This window comes from Buteo buteo, chromosome 13 (assembly GCF_964188355.1).
Source record: "Buteo buteo chromosome 13, bButBut1.hap1.1, whole genome shotgun sequence".
NCBI lineage: Eukaryota > Metazoa > Chordata > Aves > Accipitriformes > Accipitridae > Buteo > Buteo buteo.
The window spans coordinates 34,088,870-34,107,924 of NC_134183.1; the positions used below are offsets into that span (position 1 = coordinate 34,088,870).

At 39.1% G+C, this 19,055-nt stretch overlaps 1 protein-coding gene across 1 annotated transcript in view; it reads right to left on the reverse strand.

Moving 5' to 3' along the window:
- The window catches only part of RORA (RAR related orphan receptor A), a 378,120-nt gene that overhangs the window by 337,628 nt on the left and 21,437 nt on the right, over window positions 1-19,055 (reverse strand). The gene's annotated exons all lie outside the window — the stretch shown is intronic.

Below are 19,055 nucleotides of genomic sequence, written 5' to 3' on the forward strand. Positions count from 1 at the left end.
AAAATGAAACAGTCCTTCAAGTGCTAAATACCAGATGCTTAAAAATTAAGCATAAAAATACCATCACAAAGTAATTGCAGATTCAAATTGAAAGGAAAAAAAAAGTCCTATGCAAGGAAATAACTTTAAAAAGTCTACACAAAGCTGAACATTACTCCATACTGACTAAAAAGCTAGGAAACTTCTTTTTGATGAATATAAATCCTCACCCTTAGACTGAACGTGTCAGAATTCAAGACTGGTGAATAAATTCCAGTTCTACTTTAAACGATTGCACAAATGAGGAAGCAAAAAAGATCAGCTACTGACATAACACAGTCGTTAGCCAAAGCCATTTGTGGGTATGTGGCATTCTTAAAGACACCACTGTTTTACTAAAACTTTTCTAGTGCCATAGATTTCTACCTGGAATTGCATGAAGTATCTTTTCCTTAATGTAGGGCCTTTCAGAGAGGAAGAAAGTGGCAGTATCCAGGGTCCTCTGACATATACCTTTTGCAGTCAGGCATGGTGCCCTACAACCAATTTATGTCTTCAAAAAAAAAAAAAAAGGGTGGGGGGGAGGGAGTTCCCTAACACATTCTGGTTCTCATCAATATGATTACAGCACTGTTGTGAGGTATTTAGATATAAACCTGTCTGAAAAAAAGCGTGAACACATTAGCATATCATGGCTAACTGCAAATTAGGACTTTAAGCTTTACACAAGAGACCACTTAGCCTCTGTAGGATCTTATAAGAACAATACATACTGCAGACATTCAAATATTTTTTTTTTTCCCCCAGGAAAAACAAAGGAAGAATAGGAGCAAAAACCTATAAAAGGAAGCACACTAAGTTAGCCCAAATTTCTGACAGTGAAACTGAGTCTTGAGCATTTGGCTCTTAAGACAGACATCCTTTTCCTGGCTACCTGCATGCTGTAAACAGTAGGTGTATCACAGGATGGTAAAAACTGTAGCAACCAATATACCAAGAAGGTATTTTGTTACTCCCTAGCTGCAGCGGCAGAATTCTTGTGCTCTTTCGTAAAGTATTTGGAAAACCAGAGCATTTGAGGTGAGAGGATTTCTGAAAACAAATCTATGTAAGAGAATGGTAAGAAGCCATTTTGCAAGATTTTCAGTGACAAATACATACAGAGTGTAAGGAATGGGGCATAAATGTAGTTATCCTTTTCCCAGCATCCTTTCTCAGCATCTGGTCATCAGTGGGTGTGGGACTTCCCTAGCCAGGCAACACACTTGGACTAGCAGTTTTCAATCAAGGAAGTAACATGAGATCTGCCACTAGTTTTAGATTCAATTTTTATTCATTATTAGGAGACTTATTATGAACACTTGAAAAGTAGTTTAAGATAAAAATCACTACACAGGTTTGATACGTAGGCTTTATATTGTTCATACCTCTGTCATACTTTATCTAGTATCTTTTTGCATCGTTCTTAACGTTGCGAGAACTAATGTACACACAAACAATTCTGTACATTTGTTGTCATTAATGATAACGTGGTAGATACCACACCTGTAATTAGCCTGAGTGTGTTTTCCATAACCACCACAGTTTTGCTTTTGCATAGCTTCTCTTCTGAAATTCCTCTGTTTTCAAACTGAGCTATACACCTGCCAGCCTTATCCATGCCTTGTTCATTATAAAGCTGAACATGCTGGAACTTGTTCTGTTTGCAGATACACATTACATAAAACCTTCATCACCACCAAAAAAGGCTATCAACAGATTATCCCCATACTACATTTATATGAAGTGCTTCTGGGAATAAATCAGAAGTCATAAATCCTTGTTTAATTACCTGGTGTAAAAGAACACAAAGCCAGACTGTACTAGCATTTACACACCTAGGTTCTGACAAACCCAATGGTACATCAGTGTTGCAACTATCAAGCCTCATCAGGTAAATTACACTTTTTGTGTCTGTATAGCCACGTAGAACATTACCTAGAAATCACAGAGAGACTGAGAGGCTGTCCAGATTATAAAATACAGGGGAAATTTCCAGTGCTAATAGCTGTCAGTGGAAAACTTAAAGGAAACACAGGAACTTTTTGGCAAGTACGAAACCCCACAACTTCCAAGTGAACTTCTCAATTTCTGTAGTGTCAAAAGTATAACATATCATGACCTCCAACTTCAAATAAACTAGTTATATCCAACGTATTCATAGTTATCCATAAATGATGTATTTTATCTATAATGTGTATGCCATGAATCCAACACAGGAGAGATTCTCCTCAAGGTAAAGTCTTGGTAAAAACATCCCATCTTGATTTATAACTCCTGTTTTTCTTCATGCACAACTTGTTTAGACAATATAGATAGCACTGTATATTTATATCATCATCAAAAGTAACAGAACCAAGAACTATTTCATTTTTTGATGAACGAATCTTACAATGAAGCAAAAGCTGAGGGCGATTCTTACAAATAGATGTACAAGAACCAAAGTCTGCACTGCTATTTCACTAGAGAGTGAACAAGCAAAAATATGAGTTAGATACAAAATGGTATTCTCCCTCCAAACACTGTAATTCAACTTAAGTTTAAATGGCAAATAAGCTCAGCATTGAACAATGCTCCAAAGAGACCCAAACCCAGTCAAATAAATCATCTCTTTGAACAAGTAAGCTTTTAAACAGGCATACTTAGAGGAGACTAGGCTCTAAATTATTATTTTTCCTAAGTTCCAAAACAAAGCCACAGCAATAACAAAATCAACAAGATATTTTAGAATATCCCCTGTATGCCAAATCGAAGCACTAAGCAGTATTTCAATTTTCTTTTCGATTTCAGCTTCCAACTCACTGAAACATCCTCAATTTTTACGTTCCTTTTCAACAACTCTTTGTGTAAAAAAGGATTCACCGTGCTGCTATAGACAAACCAATTCTCTTTTCCCTATTCCCCTAAGCACATTTACTAGCAAAGGGGTTTGAACCTGAGGAAGGCATTCCTCAAAGCACGCTGCCTAAGCAGCCCACATCGCCTCCTGTGCACAAAGGACACAGGGAGCTGCTGTTGCCCATAGCAGGAGGGAAAGGGTAAGCTGCAAGAATCTGTGTACTACAGTGCAGCAATGAGGACTTGATCCTGCATTTGGATTTGACATATACCAGTTGGTTTTGGGTAGAGACTACATTTTGAAAGAACCTTCCAAGGACTGTACTATCAAGTGCTGCAGTTTCTGACTACTAACCACAAACAAGCATTGTATTATCATCTCTCAGCAGTCCCATTTAAGAAATCAGCTGTAGAAGTACTTCCAGGCTTCTGATTTGCCTTATACCACTCTCCAAGAATTAGAGCAATATATAGCACTGTGTTCCCTATGAACCCAGGAATTTAACTATGTGGTGAAACTTGGCCTTTCTTTTTTTATGGATTAAAGCTGAGTACATCAAGGCACTTCTGAAGCTGCACCCATGTCATACTTTCCTCAAAAAGAACTTGCACAAATAATGGTAAAGAGACAAAAACCCCAAGCAAGCAGCCTCCACATCCTGGATTCTGACTAAAAGTACCACTTCTAAATGAAAATAATTGTATCCAAATGTGGTTATAAAGGGAATAAAGCATCTGAACAGCAGTAGAAAGGACACGATAGTTCAATGCCCTGAAACAAAACCCTCTCATTACAAGAATAACTCTCTGCAAAACTCAAATCCAACAATAGCTTTGCTTTCAGCAGTACCTGTGCCTTACCAAAGTCTGACTTCTCATTCCTGTAATCTACATAACCAAGCTTCCTTGGGTGCTGCTTAAATGCTCAGCTCATTTTGTCACCCATAGTTCCTTTGATGCTCTCTCCTAATCCTCAAGCACAATCACCCCAAAACAGCTCTCCTACACTGCTGATCACTGGCAGCATTCTCCTGCCTTCCTCCGCTACATGGTGATTTGCAGCATAGCAGTAATTTAATAACCCAGCATCTGCTTTCCTCCAACGGCACATTATTGTGGATTACACCTTTAAAAAAACCAAACAAAAACCAAAACACCACGAAACACCACTTTAAAAAAAGTCTTTAAGCTAAGAAACAAACTCTTTGGGGTTTTTGCCTAGAAAACATGGATTCGATTACAAAGAATCACTGGTGGCAAAGAGAGCCCCAGCTTAACTATTTCTGTGAAGGCAACTGTTGTTCAAAATAAATAAAAAAAAATACAGCCCTTTTATTAGCAAAAATCATCCAGAGACACAAAGCTGGGGGGGGAGGGCAGCAGCAGATATAGAGGAAACAGCAAATCCCAGGAAGAACGGAGGGTCAGGTCTCACAGATCCTATACTTCTGCATCACCTCTGACTTCACAAATAAGTAACTGAAAACAACTCAGTGCAACAGAGCTGGAGAGAAACACATTTCTGCTGAGCTGTGTTTTTATTCTTGACATCCAGACAAAAATTGAAGGAGATGGCAGTAGTTGAAAGCTTTTTCAGTAATGAGGGAACCGAAGTTACCAGTTATAATGCCAGCCAACCTTCCCCCCTTTTTCATGCTGCAGGGGGGGAAGAGACAACTACTATATTTTCTGAGACCACGAGGCTGCCAACTGGCTGTTCTGCTGGAGAGGATTAAAGCGTAATGTCAAGGAGAACTGTTGGAAGAATGGGACTAGGAAAAGCATATAGTTGGGAGTTAGGGTCTCTTCCTTCCGTCTGACAGTACAACATGGATTTTAATACTTCTCCAGGACCTGTGGAGCAAGGGACTGCTCTTCAGTAATTTAATACTGACACTTTTAAGTTTACTTGGCAACAATACCAGGAGGCAAATACTTCCCTATAGCTTCACTGGTGTAATTCCAAAGCAGTGACAGTGGAGTCAGTGGCACTACAGATTTACATCATCATAAAAGAGTTGGACTCACTTCACATCTTTTACGATCTCCACAACGAACAGGATAGGGAACTTGAAAAACCAACAACTCCATATATATGTGACAATATATTCCTCCTGCTAAAAGAGATACTACTACGGTTAAACAGAAACACTCCTTCCTCTTCTAGCACCTGATTCACATTCATTGCTGCAGCTCCATCGCCATGACTGCCAAGGCTCTGTAAGCACTGAGAGGCACCAAGAACTCAGGAAAACATCTGTTGAGTGTGTTCTTGAGTACTAGCCCACCATGCGCACACACAAAGTTACGAAAGCCTTAGTCTTATAAGGCACCCAGGCTTGTGGGTGCTCTCACCACTGCCATCCTTCACCTCCAATCCAGCATTTGCCACCCCCTCCAGCTTCATTTAACTTGCATAACAAGTTCTGCCAGAGAATTCACCTTTGTCAGTAAAGCAACATCCACAGCCATAACAAATTAATAGTAACAAATGAGTAGTGTCTTATATTGACAGTAAACTGGTGGCTGTGATGAAGAAAAATGCTAATTTTCTTGATACATTGTGGGATATTAAAATCAATGCTTGATATTTCCAGCTATGAATCTACTCAGTTGTTCTAATAAGCTTAAAGCCTCTCCTTTCCTAAAGCACTGAAAAATAACTTAGCCTAAAAAATAATCACCAATTATATGAAGGCACATTCAGAAAGTTGAAGGAAATGGCAGTAAAGCATTAGATACTTTTTTACCAGGTCAGAAAATCCAAAAGGGCTTTCTGTTTGCAATTTGTTTTCTTTACATACATTCATATTAATGCTTTTCATTCAATTTTCTTCAATATAAATTCTCTGGCCAACTTCACCTTCAGCTGTATTCCTTGTTGTACTGACTCTTCCGAATGAAGCATGTATGAAAAGTGGTGTCAAGAAAGAACTGCAGCTGCCTGAGCAGGAACTAATGTGCATAGAGAGCACTGCACAAGTGTCAGACAGAACATTCTTGTTTATAATGATCTGCTCATGAATAAACACATATACCATGACATCCCAGATCACCAGGACCACCAAGGCCCACTTTCTTGACTTGAACAGAAATACATCAGTGAAAGGGTCTTGAAGCTAGAGTATACAAGCAAATAGTATTTCTAAAGGGAAAGAGAAGGGTGAGAATATAAGACAGAACAATATTTTTATGTAACACAGCCCAGCTTATACTACAAAATTTTGCTGGCACAGTTATGTCAGTAGCAAGAAGAAAAAAACCAAAATACACCCACAAGTGGCATCACAATGCCAACAAAGCTTCCCATAGAGATGAAAATTTTCAGCAAGACTGTCATTTGGTCAGTACAGTTTCTATCATTTAATCAGACAATTTTAGAACAGTCAGAGGCATCCCTTTGACAGTACTTCATTGTCCTCTTGAGCAAGGAACTATGCTACCTACACATCCTGCTTTTTGCAGGTGTTATGTGCATCTTCCCTAAGGGCCCTCTCTGTGCAGGGCAAAGTCTCACACCATGAACTACATCTTATGCGCAGTGCTCAACTTCATCCTGCTCCTGACACGGCACCGAAACAAGACACACTATAGTCCCTCCCAGCTTACCATCTCAGAGGCTACAAAAAGGAGATCCTACCTAGAGTATCTACAGCCTGCTAATCTGCTGTCTTTGAAATGCCGAGGCACTTTGTCCAATTAGAACTGTGGAGAAATATTCATCCTGTCCCTAAGATGAAGCACTTCTTTCAAAAGCTACGGTGGCACAGCGCCAGCACTAGGGAGTCCAAGCATTCTGTGTGGAGCCAAGAGTTATTAATTAGTTTTATTAGTGGCAGGTCCTTAATGTGAAGTGACAGGGAAAGAGAGAATATCCCATCACTACTGAAATATAAATTGTCCAGATTTCAGTTTTGTTGTTCCACAACACATACAGGCGACCAGCCAGGGAAGAGTGAGGAAGAATGAACACAGCCAAATGCCTGTATTCAGTGTTCCTGTATATTAATGGCGTACTGAAAAGACTCTGTTACCTCAGGTGGCTCTCCAGGGAACTGCTCATGAATTTTAATTATGAGGGAGGGAGCATTTTGAAAAATAATGCCGCCTGCATGTTAGTATTAAGCATGGCCTAAGCTACAGCAGTCACTTCCCATGAAAACAAAATAGGCAAGATGAGGGGGACAAAGCCTACTCACTTTCACTTCAGTAGGGCTGCTAGTCTGAGGAGAAGAGGATTTGGCCTCAAGGATGGATTCAACATTCAGAGGTCAGCCTAAAAAAAATGTTATGAGCACAAGCAATATTAACACTCGTACAGACTAATACAGGCATGCAGGTAATCAGGTCCCATACTGCAGAAGACAGATGTTTGGAAACAACAGTGCCATCTCAAACACATCAAACAAAAGATCGTTACTGAATGGATTAGAAATAAGACTCATGCACAGTTGCGTCCAGTGATGCCTTCAGTCCTGCAGCTTGTTCCTAGTGTCCACTGTGTTAGCTAAGACTGTGAAGCTGCCCAGGCTGGGACTGCCATGTACTGCAACGGCACTCAGTAGCCAATTGTCGATTTGCTTCTATAGGCTGATGCATTAAAGTAAGTTTATCCAGTCTGTATCAGGGTATTAAAAGTATTTAGTTAAAAACAACAACTTGAATTCTAGATTAGATGCACTGATGGAGAGCAAAGAGAAAAACGTGTCCATGCTGAAAGAATTAAGTATATTGAACAAATGCGTAATACAAGTTTCACTGCCACCTATTAGTTGTACCAGAGTAGTACTGAGGTCTAAACAGCTATCAAGGATCATGCTAGGCTTTACAGAGACACATAGAAAGAGAAAACTCATAAGGAACATCAGATAGAGGATGGAAAGCTCAATACGAGAATGGAGGTAAAGTCACCTATGTGAGGTCACACCACAACTTGTTTTAGAGCACAGAATTTGCACACTGCTCTACTCCTCTATCTTATATCTGTAGATTGTATGACATTAAGGTTGCTTGCAGCATCCACTACAGTATGGCTCCTCCACAACACAATACAAGGAATAGGAAGTATAAATAAAAGCCTGCAGACTAGACCTCCAACTAAAAAAGTTGTCAGTGTTATTGCTTAAAACTGCTAGTGAGAAATAGAGGATAGTCACATAATTTCTCTAGCAGTCCTCCCCCTTCCCCACCAAGTAAAGCCAAAAATTCCTTGGAGCAGAAAATAAGTACTTCCAACAGTCCATACAGCAAAAGGCAACTTTTTCACTTGGAAGGAAAAAATAAGAGGGAAAGAGAGAGAGAAAAGGGGTAAATAACCAACCATTTAAAACAAATCACTGCATCTCCTTTGCCATAAACCCCACCAATCAGAGCACTGCTCTGCAGCAAATGCCACAGTTCTGAGCAATCATAGTTATCTCTGAGTAACAGTGTACCTGCAAGAAAAGACATGGAAAAAACATTAATCTGATGGAAAGCTGTAAAGCAGCAGCATTAAACAAAGCCAGCTAAGGCTACTCTCACAAGTTCTGAAGTAAATAATTTCCCAGTGGAGAAGGAGCCCCATAGACTAAACTAATAAAGAGAACTGTATGATCTAATGGTAATATTTTTAATTAAGTTAGCTTTATCAGATTGGCAGGAATGAACCGATACCCTAAAGAAAACTAACCTTCAAACAGGAAAAAAAAGGGGGGGGGGGAGGGGGGGAGTACATTTGCATTCAGACACCCATGAAATTCCAGGAAAACTTCAGAACACCAGTGACAGAGCTTATTGTATTAAAATCTTGTATGAATGTTGTTGCAGAAAGACGACCGGCTTCACATTGTGTCTTTTCACAAGGAAGAGGTGAAAACACTTACGTTGTTTAAAGAAAAAAGTCACCAGTAGCAGCAAAAAAACCTTTTCACTGCTCTGCTTGCCCAGGCCACTGGGGCAAGGGCGGGGGAGGTGGGGTGGGGTGTTATGACCAAACAAACAAACAAAAAAAAACAACACCACAACACACAGTAACTTCATGACACTACTCTCAAACCAGAGCTTCTGGCACATTGAAGATTATTGCTACTACAAATAAAAATAGGTGTTAAGGGGAAGGAAAAGGTTTCAAAAAGCCAACAATGAGCTAGCTATCAAAGGCACTGACCATTTCCACTTTGCAGATCTCCATAAAGTATTTAAACTACATGGCAGTGCTGCTTAAGAGACTAAGTCACAGATTGGAGCTATTGATGTATAAAGATGGACACAAAATGTGTCTGAAAATGGTGCTGTCTTTATTAAGAGAACAGTTTCATTTAAAAAAGAGGTCAAGATCAGGCCCTATCCCCTTGTACCTTTTGTGGTTTTGTTTTGTTTTGTTTTTTGACAGTAAAAACATATAATGCATCAACTGTTCAGCTGCTAACACTTTAAAAGCTCAAGTTTGGACTCCAAAACCATAACTGTACTACCTCTGATTTCATTTTTAAAAAGGAAATGACTCACATTAGCACATCCATTTCTGCTTTTTAAGAACTTTAAGTTAACTACGGAAGAAAATTTTATAGAAGAACTTCCTAGATGAAGCTAGAAAACACAGTTATTTACCACAACCAAAGAGATTTTTCCAGTATGGTCAAGAGACAGGAGTCATGTTTTTCCTTGTCATTATTTTTCATTGTCACACTTTCTTGCGTCTTCTCACCCTGAAAGTAGTAACCAAAATGGCTTTTCATATAACATTGTCCAAGAAATGGAACACAAATTATGAAACAAGGGAGAGCTGAATAGGAAGGAAAAAAAAAAAAAAAATCAAGTGTTTTAGATCTCCTCATTCTAATTGGGATGAACAGTACATGTGTTCATTGAAAAGAGAAAATAAGCCCATTAGCTCTCAAATAAATAACAAATATCAGGGAACACTCACAAATGGAGCTCTGTCTGTCCAAAATAAAAAATCCGGAACAAAAATTTTAATCCATTATGCTGGGGTTTTCAGATCATCCTGTAGCAAAAGAGCAAGCCCCATCTCTGAACATGCAAATATCATCTAACTATGGCTCCTTATTAGCTCCTGTAAGCTTTGCTTGAGGCAGAAAGAAACAAACCATTTTGCTCTTGGGCACCTATTAAAGTACTGTTTTCTTATACTGCAGACTGCAGCACTGATTTGGCTTAAGAAAATTATTTTTATATTTTTCTTAATTCTTGACCAAGTAGTAAAAGCTCTAAATTTAAAGACAGATGTGTGAGAGATCAAAGGTAATGTATCCATGCAAATAATTTCAGTCTACTCTTTCCAAGGCCAGCATATAGCTATTTAACTGATCTTAACAGTTCTGTGCATGAAAATTAGTGGGAAGACTGCAGTTAAGAAAACCCAAATAAACTATATGGCTAAGAATATCATATGTAAATTGTATTTACCAATAGTGAGATACTGTTCTGAGCATGCATTTGAGTCCTGCGTTGCAACTTTCTTTTTTTTAATTGGTATCTCTGACTATCCGTGACATGCGACAACGTTTCTGCATGCACTATAAATGAGTTTGAAAAGCCTGAACACTAACATGTCAACCTCCTCCACTGGCAACACCCTGCGAGGATTATGGTAACCTCCACTCTTTCAACAACTTGGGTTTTTGCTCTTCCTTTAATAGACTCCTAAGGTTTCTCTCCTCAACACCCAAACCCAATCCCCTAACGATTACAGCATAGTTTCATGACAGTTATCCCCTCCAGTACCATTGCTGCAATTCTGCCCTGGGCCCCTCTCACTGCTGTGCTCAGGTCTCTTTTGCACAGGGCAGCTTCCCTTAGGAAGTTCGCCCAACAGTGCTCTGTGCAGTGGAGCATGAGAGATTTTAATGGCTCTTTGCCAGGCTCCACTGCAGACCACAGGCATTTTGCCAGCAAAAAGATACAACCCCCTCCAGGGATCATCCCGGGTACAAACGCCCAACCTTCAGGCTCTTCATGTGGCATGGAGGGTATTAATTTTTATTTACTGAGTGGCAAGCACGATGCTAGCATAGAATACACAAAAGCTATTACTGCTTCAAAGGTCTCCAAAAAAAAACCAAGGATGTGGGTGAAGCACAGGGGCTCGGCAACGATGTGGAGGAAGTTTCAAGGAACCACACAGCCTGGGACAAGCTGTCTCCCACTCCAATTCCTTGCAAAATCCAGATATTGAACATTCTCTGCCTTCCTCCCCATTGCCTTTCCTCACCTCCTGGGAGAGTTCATATTTTGATTAAACACATGAGAAGTTGGAGAAATGTCTTTATTATTTAACAAAGCTCTGCAAACACTCCCATGGGGAACTGAATGCCTACACTCAGAAAGTGAACTCAACAGTGCATTTGGGCATGCTCTCAGCAGGGTGCAAAAGCTGAGCCATAACACATTAATGATAGGATACATGATAGATGATCTGACCACTGTGGACTAGTGAGCATGCAGAGGTAATTGCTTTACACTAGCACAAGGATTCTCCTCCGAGTACTGCCAGAAAAAGCTGCTGGGGAACTGGGGTAAGGAGCAGTTTCAGAACAGTAAGTGAAAAGATGAGCAGTGTTTAATCACCATAGTACCTTACAACATGCCAGCCTTACTACTATTATCTAAACGCATACAGTGGTGTAGGCATGTTAGTTACAAACACAACCATCTTCTCACCCATCTTCATAACTTAAAAGTTGTGCAACAAACAACATTATCTGCCAACACATCAGTTAAAGCACTAAATAAGCCACCGGATGGCCAAACACCCAAGTCAGAGAGTAGTTTCAGCAGTGTAGAAAAGAAAATTGAAAAGCTCTTTATCCTCCCGCCTATGTAACAGACCAAAACCAGCCAGCTTTTTCATGGCCTGCTTTATCACTATGTTTGGATTAGTGCAATGTGAAACACAGCAACTGCTGTTATGTAACTAAACCCTGAGTATACAGTTGTCATTCTGGGTAAATTTAACTCTGCAGGTTTAGGACAGAGGTCTATCGCCAGGCAGACCATGTGAAATAATAGAAATTTAAAGACACAGGGCCCTTTTTGGTTTCCTTCTTGCACAAAAATAATGAGATGGGTCACTCTCACATCAAGGCCCCAGTCTGCTTGTTACAGAAACCTGGTGGTTACAGCCACTGTAATAGCGAGCTCAAGAACAACAAATCCTGAGGAAAGCACGGCTGCTCAGTGACGAAGCTGGCTCCCTTCTCCTCCACATGCATTCAGATTGCAGGCACCAGCAACAGACAGTTCCAGGGTTTAATGCTGTGAGGAGCCAAAGTGCACGTGCTTGTACCGTGATGAAATCATAACAGGGAGCCTTATAATGAGAATAGAGTGTATTATTAGCACTGTTATGAAACTGTTTTAGCACTTGCAATTAGCTCTTCCCTGTGACTATCAGTTAACATTAGTCTGTGAATCTGTTTTCCTTCTTTTATCATTTATCAACAGGCAAGTTACTGAGTTACCTTTAGCTGAAACTGGTGAATAAGCACTGACATCAGAACAGTGTCAGGTAACGATAACATAGCTCAAACAACTAACATCTGAAAACAAACATGAAAAGGAATAGCAATAAATACATTAATAGCTCAGAACTGAAGTATTTCTAGAAATGCCTCCTTGAGCCTGATTATAGTCTTGTTTTAGGGCCTTTACATACACGATTCTAAAAAAATTGAAACACCAAAGTTGCAAAGTTGCCTTTTTTTTTTGCATTTCAAACAGTTCAAGAGCTTTGTTTAGGTGAAGAGATACTTCTACCACCACAGATTCCTCCCCTGTTCTACTGGCATAGCTGTGCCACCTCCTGACTGGGTCCAGAGCCTGGAGATCACACTAACTTCTGTCTAGAAAATACCTTCAGGTTTCACTGGAAAATGCTTGCCCTTACTTGAGAGTAAACACTGACTTCTGTCATTGCTAGAACAGTTTTCACCTTCTAAACAGAAACTTGTTTACAAACTTAAATGAATGAGGACATTGCAGAGGGAAATAAGATCATATCATTGGCTTCCACTGGATTACCTCCTGATGACAATTTATCCTCCAGTTCACAGGTTAGGGATAGAATGTGTCAAAGCTTTTTGTAGATTATTCTATTCTGAAGGAAAAGCATTTAAAGCAAATATGCTGAAACCCTGCAAGCTAAAAATCTGATTGCAACATGACGAAAGTGTGTACTGAAGTGACATCCACAAATGTTTTAATACATTTAAAAGACAAGCACATTAGAATGTCTCTTGAAACTCAAAATAATTCTGTTCATAAACAAAGTACAACAGATTGCAATAGGATGAGAGCTGAAAAAAGAAGGGGGAATGTTAAAGAAAAATCAATAGTTTTATAAAATTAAAAAAAGTATATGCTATGTGACACATTTATAAACAGGCATGTACCATTTGGCTTATGAAAGACATGTTCACTTTCTTCCAACTGCAAATCATGTTGGGCCTGAAAAGCAGGATTTACAAAACTTATCCAGGATTTCTAGACATTCTACAAGCCAGCTAAGAAAGTAGCTCTGACAGGCCAAGTAAGTTGCTGGACAACCCAACATCCAAAGGGATCCAACTGAGCATGCCCAGATCACCCATAAAGTGCATGGCTGGCCAAGTTCAACCCCTTCCATGCCAGTACATTCATTGCTTACACATTGCACAACAAATATAATTTTTTCTTCTTCTTCTTCTTCTTCTTTTTAAGGAAACTCCAGAAAGAAATTTGATAGCCCCATCAATTGCCCAAAGGCATAACTTCTATAAATAAAATGTAATAAACTTGCATAATAATCAGAGTGATGAGTAGCTGAAGATCTAGGCACTATAGTGTTCTAGATCTGTAGATCTCTTCCCTAGAGATAAAAGCAGCCAGCCTAAGTGCTTTTCAGCAGTTAGTGAATGGCACAGCTTTGGCCAAACCAATCCTACAGGTTCAAAACTTGTCTGACACAGACCTGGCTATACAATACTGCAGAGTACTAAGAAAATTCAAAGGTCAAGACTGACAATGAATGGCACAATGCTTGCCTTATTTTCACCTTCACCGTTCCCCCCCCTTCAAAAATATGTAACTACAAAGTAGAAGTGAATCTTCAGTGATAACAATACAGGAAAGAGCTCAGAATTCTGTTTGACCAAGTACTCTTCAATTTCTTCAACCCATAAGTTGTGTTCATATGAAGATACGTGTGAATCTCTTTCGCCAACATCTGCTAGAATTATATACTTTTATTATCAGAACCGTTCCTTTGCAGCACTTTAAAATAGGTGTGCTAGATAAACGCGCTGGCTTTAAATACTTATCCCACAGCTGTAATATTAATCAACAATTTTCCCATTAACAAGTGAACTAAAAAATGATCTTTCAACCAGAAAAAAATAAGTGATAGTAGCTAGCTGTTAGCCTTTGTATACAAGTTTGGCATCAGAAGCCCTGCCCACCTATGAGATTATATCAACCCAGACACTCCTCATACATTCAATACCTGTTGGTTACACCCACAAGCCACACCCATCTTTCCAATTACTCCTGGCTTCATCATTCCCTTTTCCCTCTAGGCTTGTAGACAGTTCTGTATCTTGTTTCCTAATAGACATAACAAGGCCTTTGATGTTCTCATCACTTCTCTCTAACTTCCATTATAGTCAGCATTTTCATGGAGACTGAAATTAGAGCTTAATGCTCCTACTTTAAAAAGACTTTCAAGTAAGTTCATTAAAATGTATCAAGTGACATATATATGTTTTTTAAATGCAAACCCCCTACACAACTCATGGGACTGGGCTTTTTTATTTAAGACGACAATGTTACTTTCAGAATCAAGCTGAAATGCCAAGCAAATAACAGAAGTCCTGAAAATGCTCATCCTAATCAGGAAGAAATTTTAAATATATACCTCCTTTAGTGATGAACTGGTTAAACTTATTTTATGTGAGCTTGGTATTGTACACTCCTCTATGACTTATACTCTGATGACAGTAGGAGAAACAGAGTAATTACAGGAGGGATGATTGGAAACAGTTCCTCAGGAAGCTGGGAACAAAGCTGGCAAGGAAGATGTGCCTAAAGTAGACCATCGACTTTCTGATTCCTAGGTTCACACCTCAGTAGTAACATAGACGTTTCATGGGTAGGACTTGAAAACTTCATGTTTCCAATACATTTGAGGAATGAAAATTAAAACACTCAATCAGTCAAACAATGGAAGTTGCCAGTCAAAGCCTACTAAAGTATTGATAAAATGCTTCTTGGGACATGATTATAGTAACATACTAACGGACGCCCCTGTCTTTGGATTAGATACTTGTGTTTCTCACAAGGGACTTTTTGCTCACTTCGTAAGAATTTAAAACAACAATGGTTTGTTAACATTTCTAATCATCTTAGGCTATGGAAAGTTGAGTCTTCCATGAGTCCATGTTTGAGGGCATACAAAAAGTATTATAAAAGCTGTGTGGTTTGATAAGAGCAGTTAATCTGCTTTTTCATGAGATGAACACTGTTCTTCCCCTGCCCTGTCCAACTCCTCTTCTTGAAGAAAGAAATTTCTAGTGTAAAGGGAAGGGAAGGTATTGTTGGGACGGGGGGGGGGGGTTGTTTGGGGTTTTTTTTCATTTTCTCAACTAAAAATGTATTAAAGTCTTAACAAGTTTTTATTAGAGCACTCTGCATTTCAAAGTGCACCAGCGGGTACCCACACATCGCAGCCTTCTCCACAGGCACCCCAGGTTTTACCTTTTTCCTTCAGTGTCTGCTGTTCTTATTCTACAGTTACATCCAGGTTTTGCAGACAAGTGGCTTCTGCTTCACCCATGAGAACATTTTGTCTGCTTTCACCGGTTTCAATCACAATTTAGCTTGGGTGAAGCCTGGTGCAGAGAAGATGCCATCTAAATGGCTGTGTAACATCAGCAGGACCTCCTCATTACCCCACAAAGTTCATGAAATCTAGTAATTCATGAGGAAACCGAAGCTGCAGGGACTGAATAGAGGGAACAGAAAGGCAGGGTCTTGCCTGCTCAGTGACATCAGCACCAGGAAGAGCTACTTTAGTTCTTCTTGGGGGACAAGAGACGGTGAAGAGCACACTCTAGATTTTAGCTATAAACATCACATAGGGATTTCTAAGTTGCCAGGAAGAAAACATAGTAATTTATTTGCAAAACAAGCTGAAATCTCAGAGCAAAGGACAGTTAGTTTGGGGACTGCCTGACAGCTCCATCATAATAGTTCATTATTTTCATGCTTTCATAGCCTAAGGACTTTGGGCACATTAACAACAAATAAACTTCTGAGGATAATTCAAACATAATGAGAATTCCTTACTTAAATGAATACAAGAGTGAAAGCAAAGAACGTTTCCCAACATGCCATACTAGTATGTGACAAAAAGTAAAATCAATGAAGAAAGATAACAAAACCCTAGGAATTGTTTTATTTTTAGGCACCTCCCAACCTTTTCTTCTACTTGCCAGTGTGCCTTTCTGGCTGGCTGAACTAGTTACTCAAAGCACCTGACAGTTTCAGCTGACTCAAGGAACACATTTAAGCTTTATCTGTGCTGCAGAGTTATTTGCATCAACTCAGAGTCTGTTCTTTTGACAGTTGTCTCATTTAATTGAGTAAAAAAAGCTGTCAGTCTAAAGAAACTGAGCCCAAGGTAAACTCACTTTGAACTAACCATCTGCCAGAGCATCTCTCAGGACAGCCAATACTTAAGGATACGTTGAATCCAGTTCTCTGGATCCCTAATTAGATCGTTCCTGAATTAAACTGTCAATGGCCCTAAAAATTCAATGTGCACCTTGCAACTACAGAGATAAATCTTTTTTCCCTAAAGATAGGCATGAGGGAAAGCCCACAAAATGTCTTTGGTAACAATGCAGTAGAACAAAAGCATTTTCACAACGGATTAAATCCATAACAGCAAGCCCCCCCAAATACCAATTTCTGTGGATATGCTGATCCAGAATACAGGTTTCCATGTTATATCACAGTATAAAAATAAAAAGCAGCTATATCCCAGAAGAAGAGAAAGCAGATAATATTGCCCTGGGGAAGATTTTTCTTTCAGTTCCCAGCAGTACTGTGGGTCAGGCCTGGTCAGGTAATTTACTAATTGGAGTGCACGTACAAGACTCATGGTTGTTGCAGGTCCATAGCCTTTCTAGCTGCAGTCGTAGAAGAATTAACTACTTTACATTAGTAAGCCAGTGGATGAAGAGTCAAGTTTACCACTAATGTAAATAATGTTACTGAGCCTCCATCACAAATGCAGCCTGATGCATACAAAGCAAGGAGCCTGGCACTATTAAAATAAGATTTCACGGGGGTCTGATGCTCATTATCAATTACAAACTCCACTGGCATTTTCTGCAGAGAAATAATTTTTAAATTCACTCCTCTATATGGATTCTCTAGTGTCTAATAATAAGTACTTTCCTTTAATTGCATGCAATTAAGCCTCTTCTGCATGCCTGTTCTCACAAAACTTGCGGATATGTCATTATCTTTGAAACATCTGTCCTTCTGTCAAACGTGACCAAAACTGATGGATTAAAAAACAGTGGTGGGAGGTGAAACATATCTAAAATTGAAATTCCCATGGAAGAACGAGAATGAAAGGGAATATGAAGATGACAACCTTGAGAGTAAGAGGGTAAGAAAGGAAGAGGAATGAAAACATCCTATGATTAGTTTATTGGCAAGAAACAAACGGAATTTGAAATTCTGTGTTCGCACTGTTAACTAATCTGCCACTTCAAACCTTCCACCCTTTTTAAACCTCACTGTTCTCATCTACAAGCAGGTGAAGCAACACAGCACTGGAATACAATTATTATAGACCTTCAAAAGCTACTTGGATCTAGTTAAGCTGCACTAAAAAGTCTAGACAGACCATTTCAGGGACTGTTACTGAGTGCTGGAGAGTTAAAGATTAATTTAGCACTCTTAGCAGACACAAATTAGCCCTATTTATCTTCATTTGAGGTTACAGTTGTTAGTGTCCAGTCTTGCACAGAAAACAAAGGCCCAAAATCAGGAAAATGTGACTGAAAAGGCAAAGTCATAAGGCAGATACTTCTGTGCAACTCCATTTACAGTAGAAGGTGGGAAGGCAGGAAAAACAAAAACTTAACTCAGTGTACAATGTTCCTCTTCAGGCTTTTTCACTGTCTTACTTTCATCTTCAGCATCGTGGCTTATCTAAGAAAACTATTTGTCAGCTAGCTGAATTCTCAAGTCACTGAAAATTAATTCCATGCTCGTAGTTTCTTCGGTATATTCTCAACCCTTTGAAATACACAAGGAATTAATCCATTCAAAGAGGTCTGTTGTTCAAAGCTACCCCTTCTCTCATTTTTTTGAGGAAGGATTCAATCAAATATAAGAGCCTGGGTTTTACAACATGCATTTTGTACCTGGCCATGACCTGTTAATCTTCAAAGTCTATTGATCCATGAATGTTTCTGGAGTAAAATCATTGATTTTTTGGAAAGTCAGAAAGAAGAAGCTAAAATGAGGATGTCTGGGGTGTGTGTGGGTGTGTGTGTGTGTATCTCTGTAAATAAAAAGTGAAATTTCAAATTACTGTAATTAAATAAAGATTTTCAGCTATTAAAATGCAGTATGTATTGTGACAATTTGATGAGGATTCCTGGTTTGGGGTTTGGAGCTTTTTCATTTGTGTTTGGCTTTTTTTTTTGGTTTGTTTTTTTTTGTTGTTGTTGGGTTTTTTTGTTGTTGTCGTGTTTTTTTTTTTAACAATATAGTGGTATAAAGGGCCAAATTCTATCCGCAGTTATGCAATGTGTAGATTCTGACAGTAGCTTCATAAGTGCACATGAAAGCATATTTAGGCCCTAGAGTCAACCATAAAAATTTAAATGATATTCCATATATAGAGCTGGAAGTGTATCTCCACTTCATTCAATCTGAAAGATTTCCCAATTGGTGGCAGACATAAATTACTTGAAGATGAAGAATATTACATAGTGCTTGAATAAAAAGAATTTGAAAAGGTCTCAGTTTATAACAATAATTACATTAGATCTGAAACAGATTAACAGCAGTGGGCCACCTATTCTCAACATACATTTTTGACTATTTTTTTTTTCTGCTTATAATGAATTATGAGTATGGCCTTCTCCAATTGCTGCATTAAGCCTGTAAAGAATGCAACAGTCATAAGAAAGGAATGA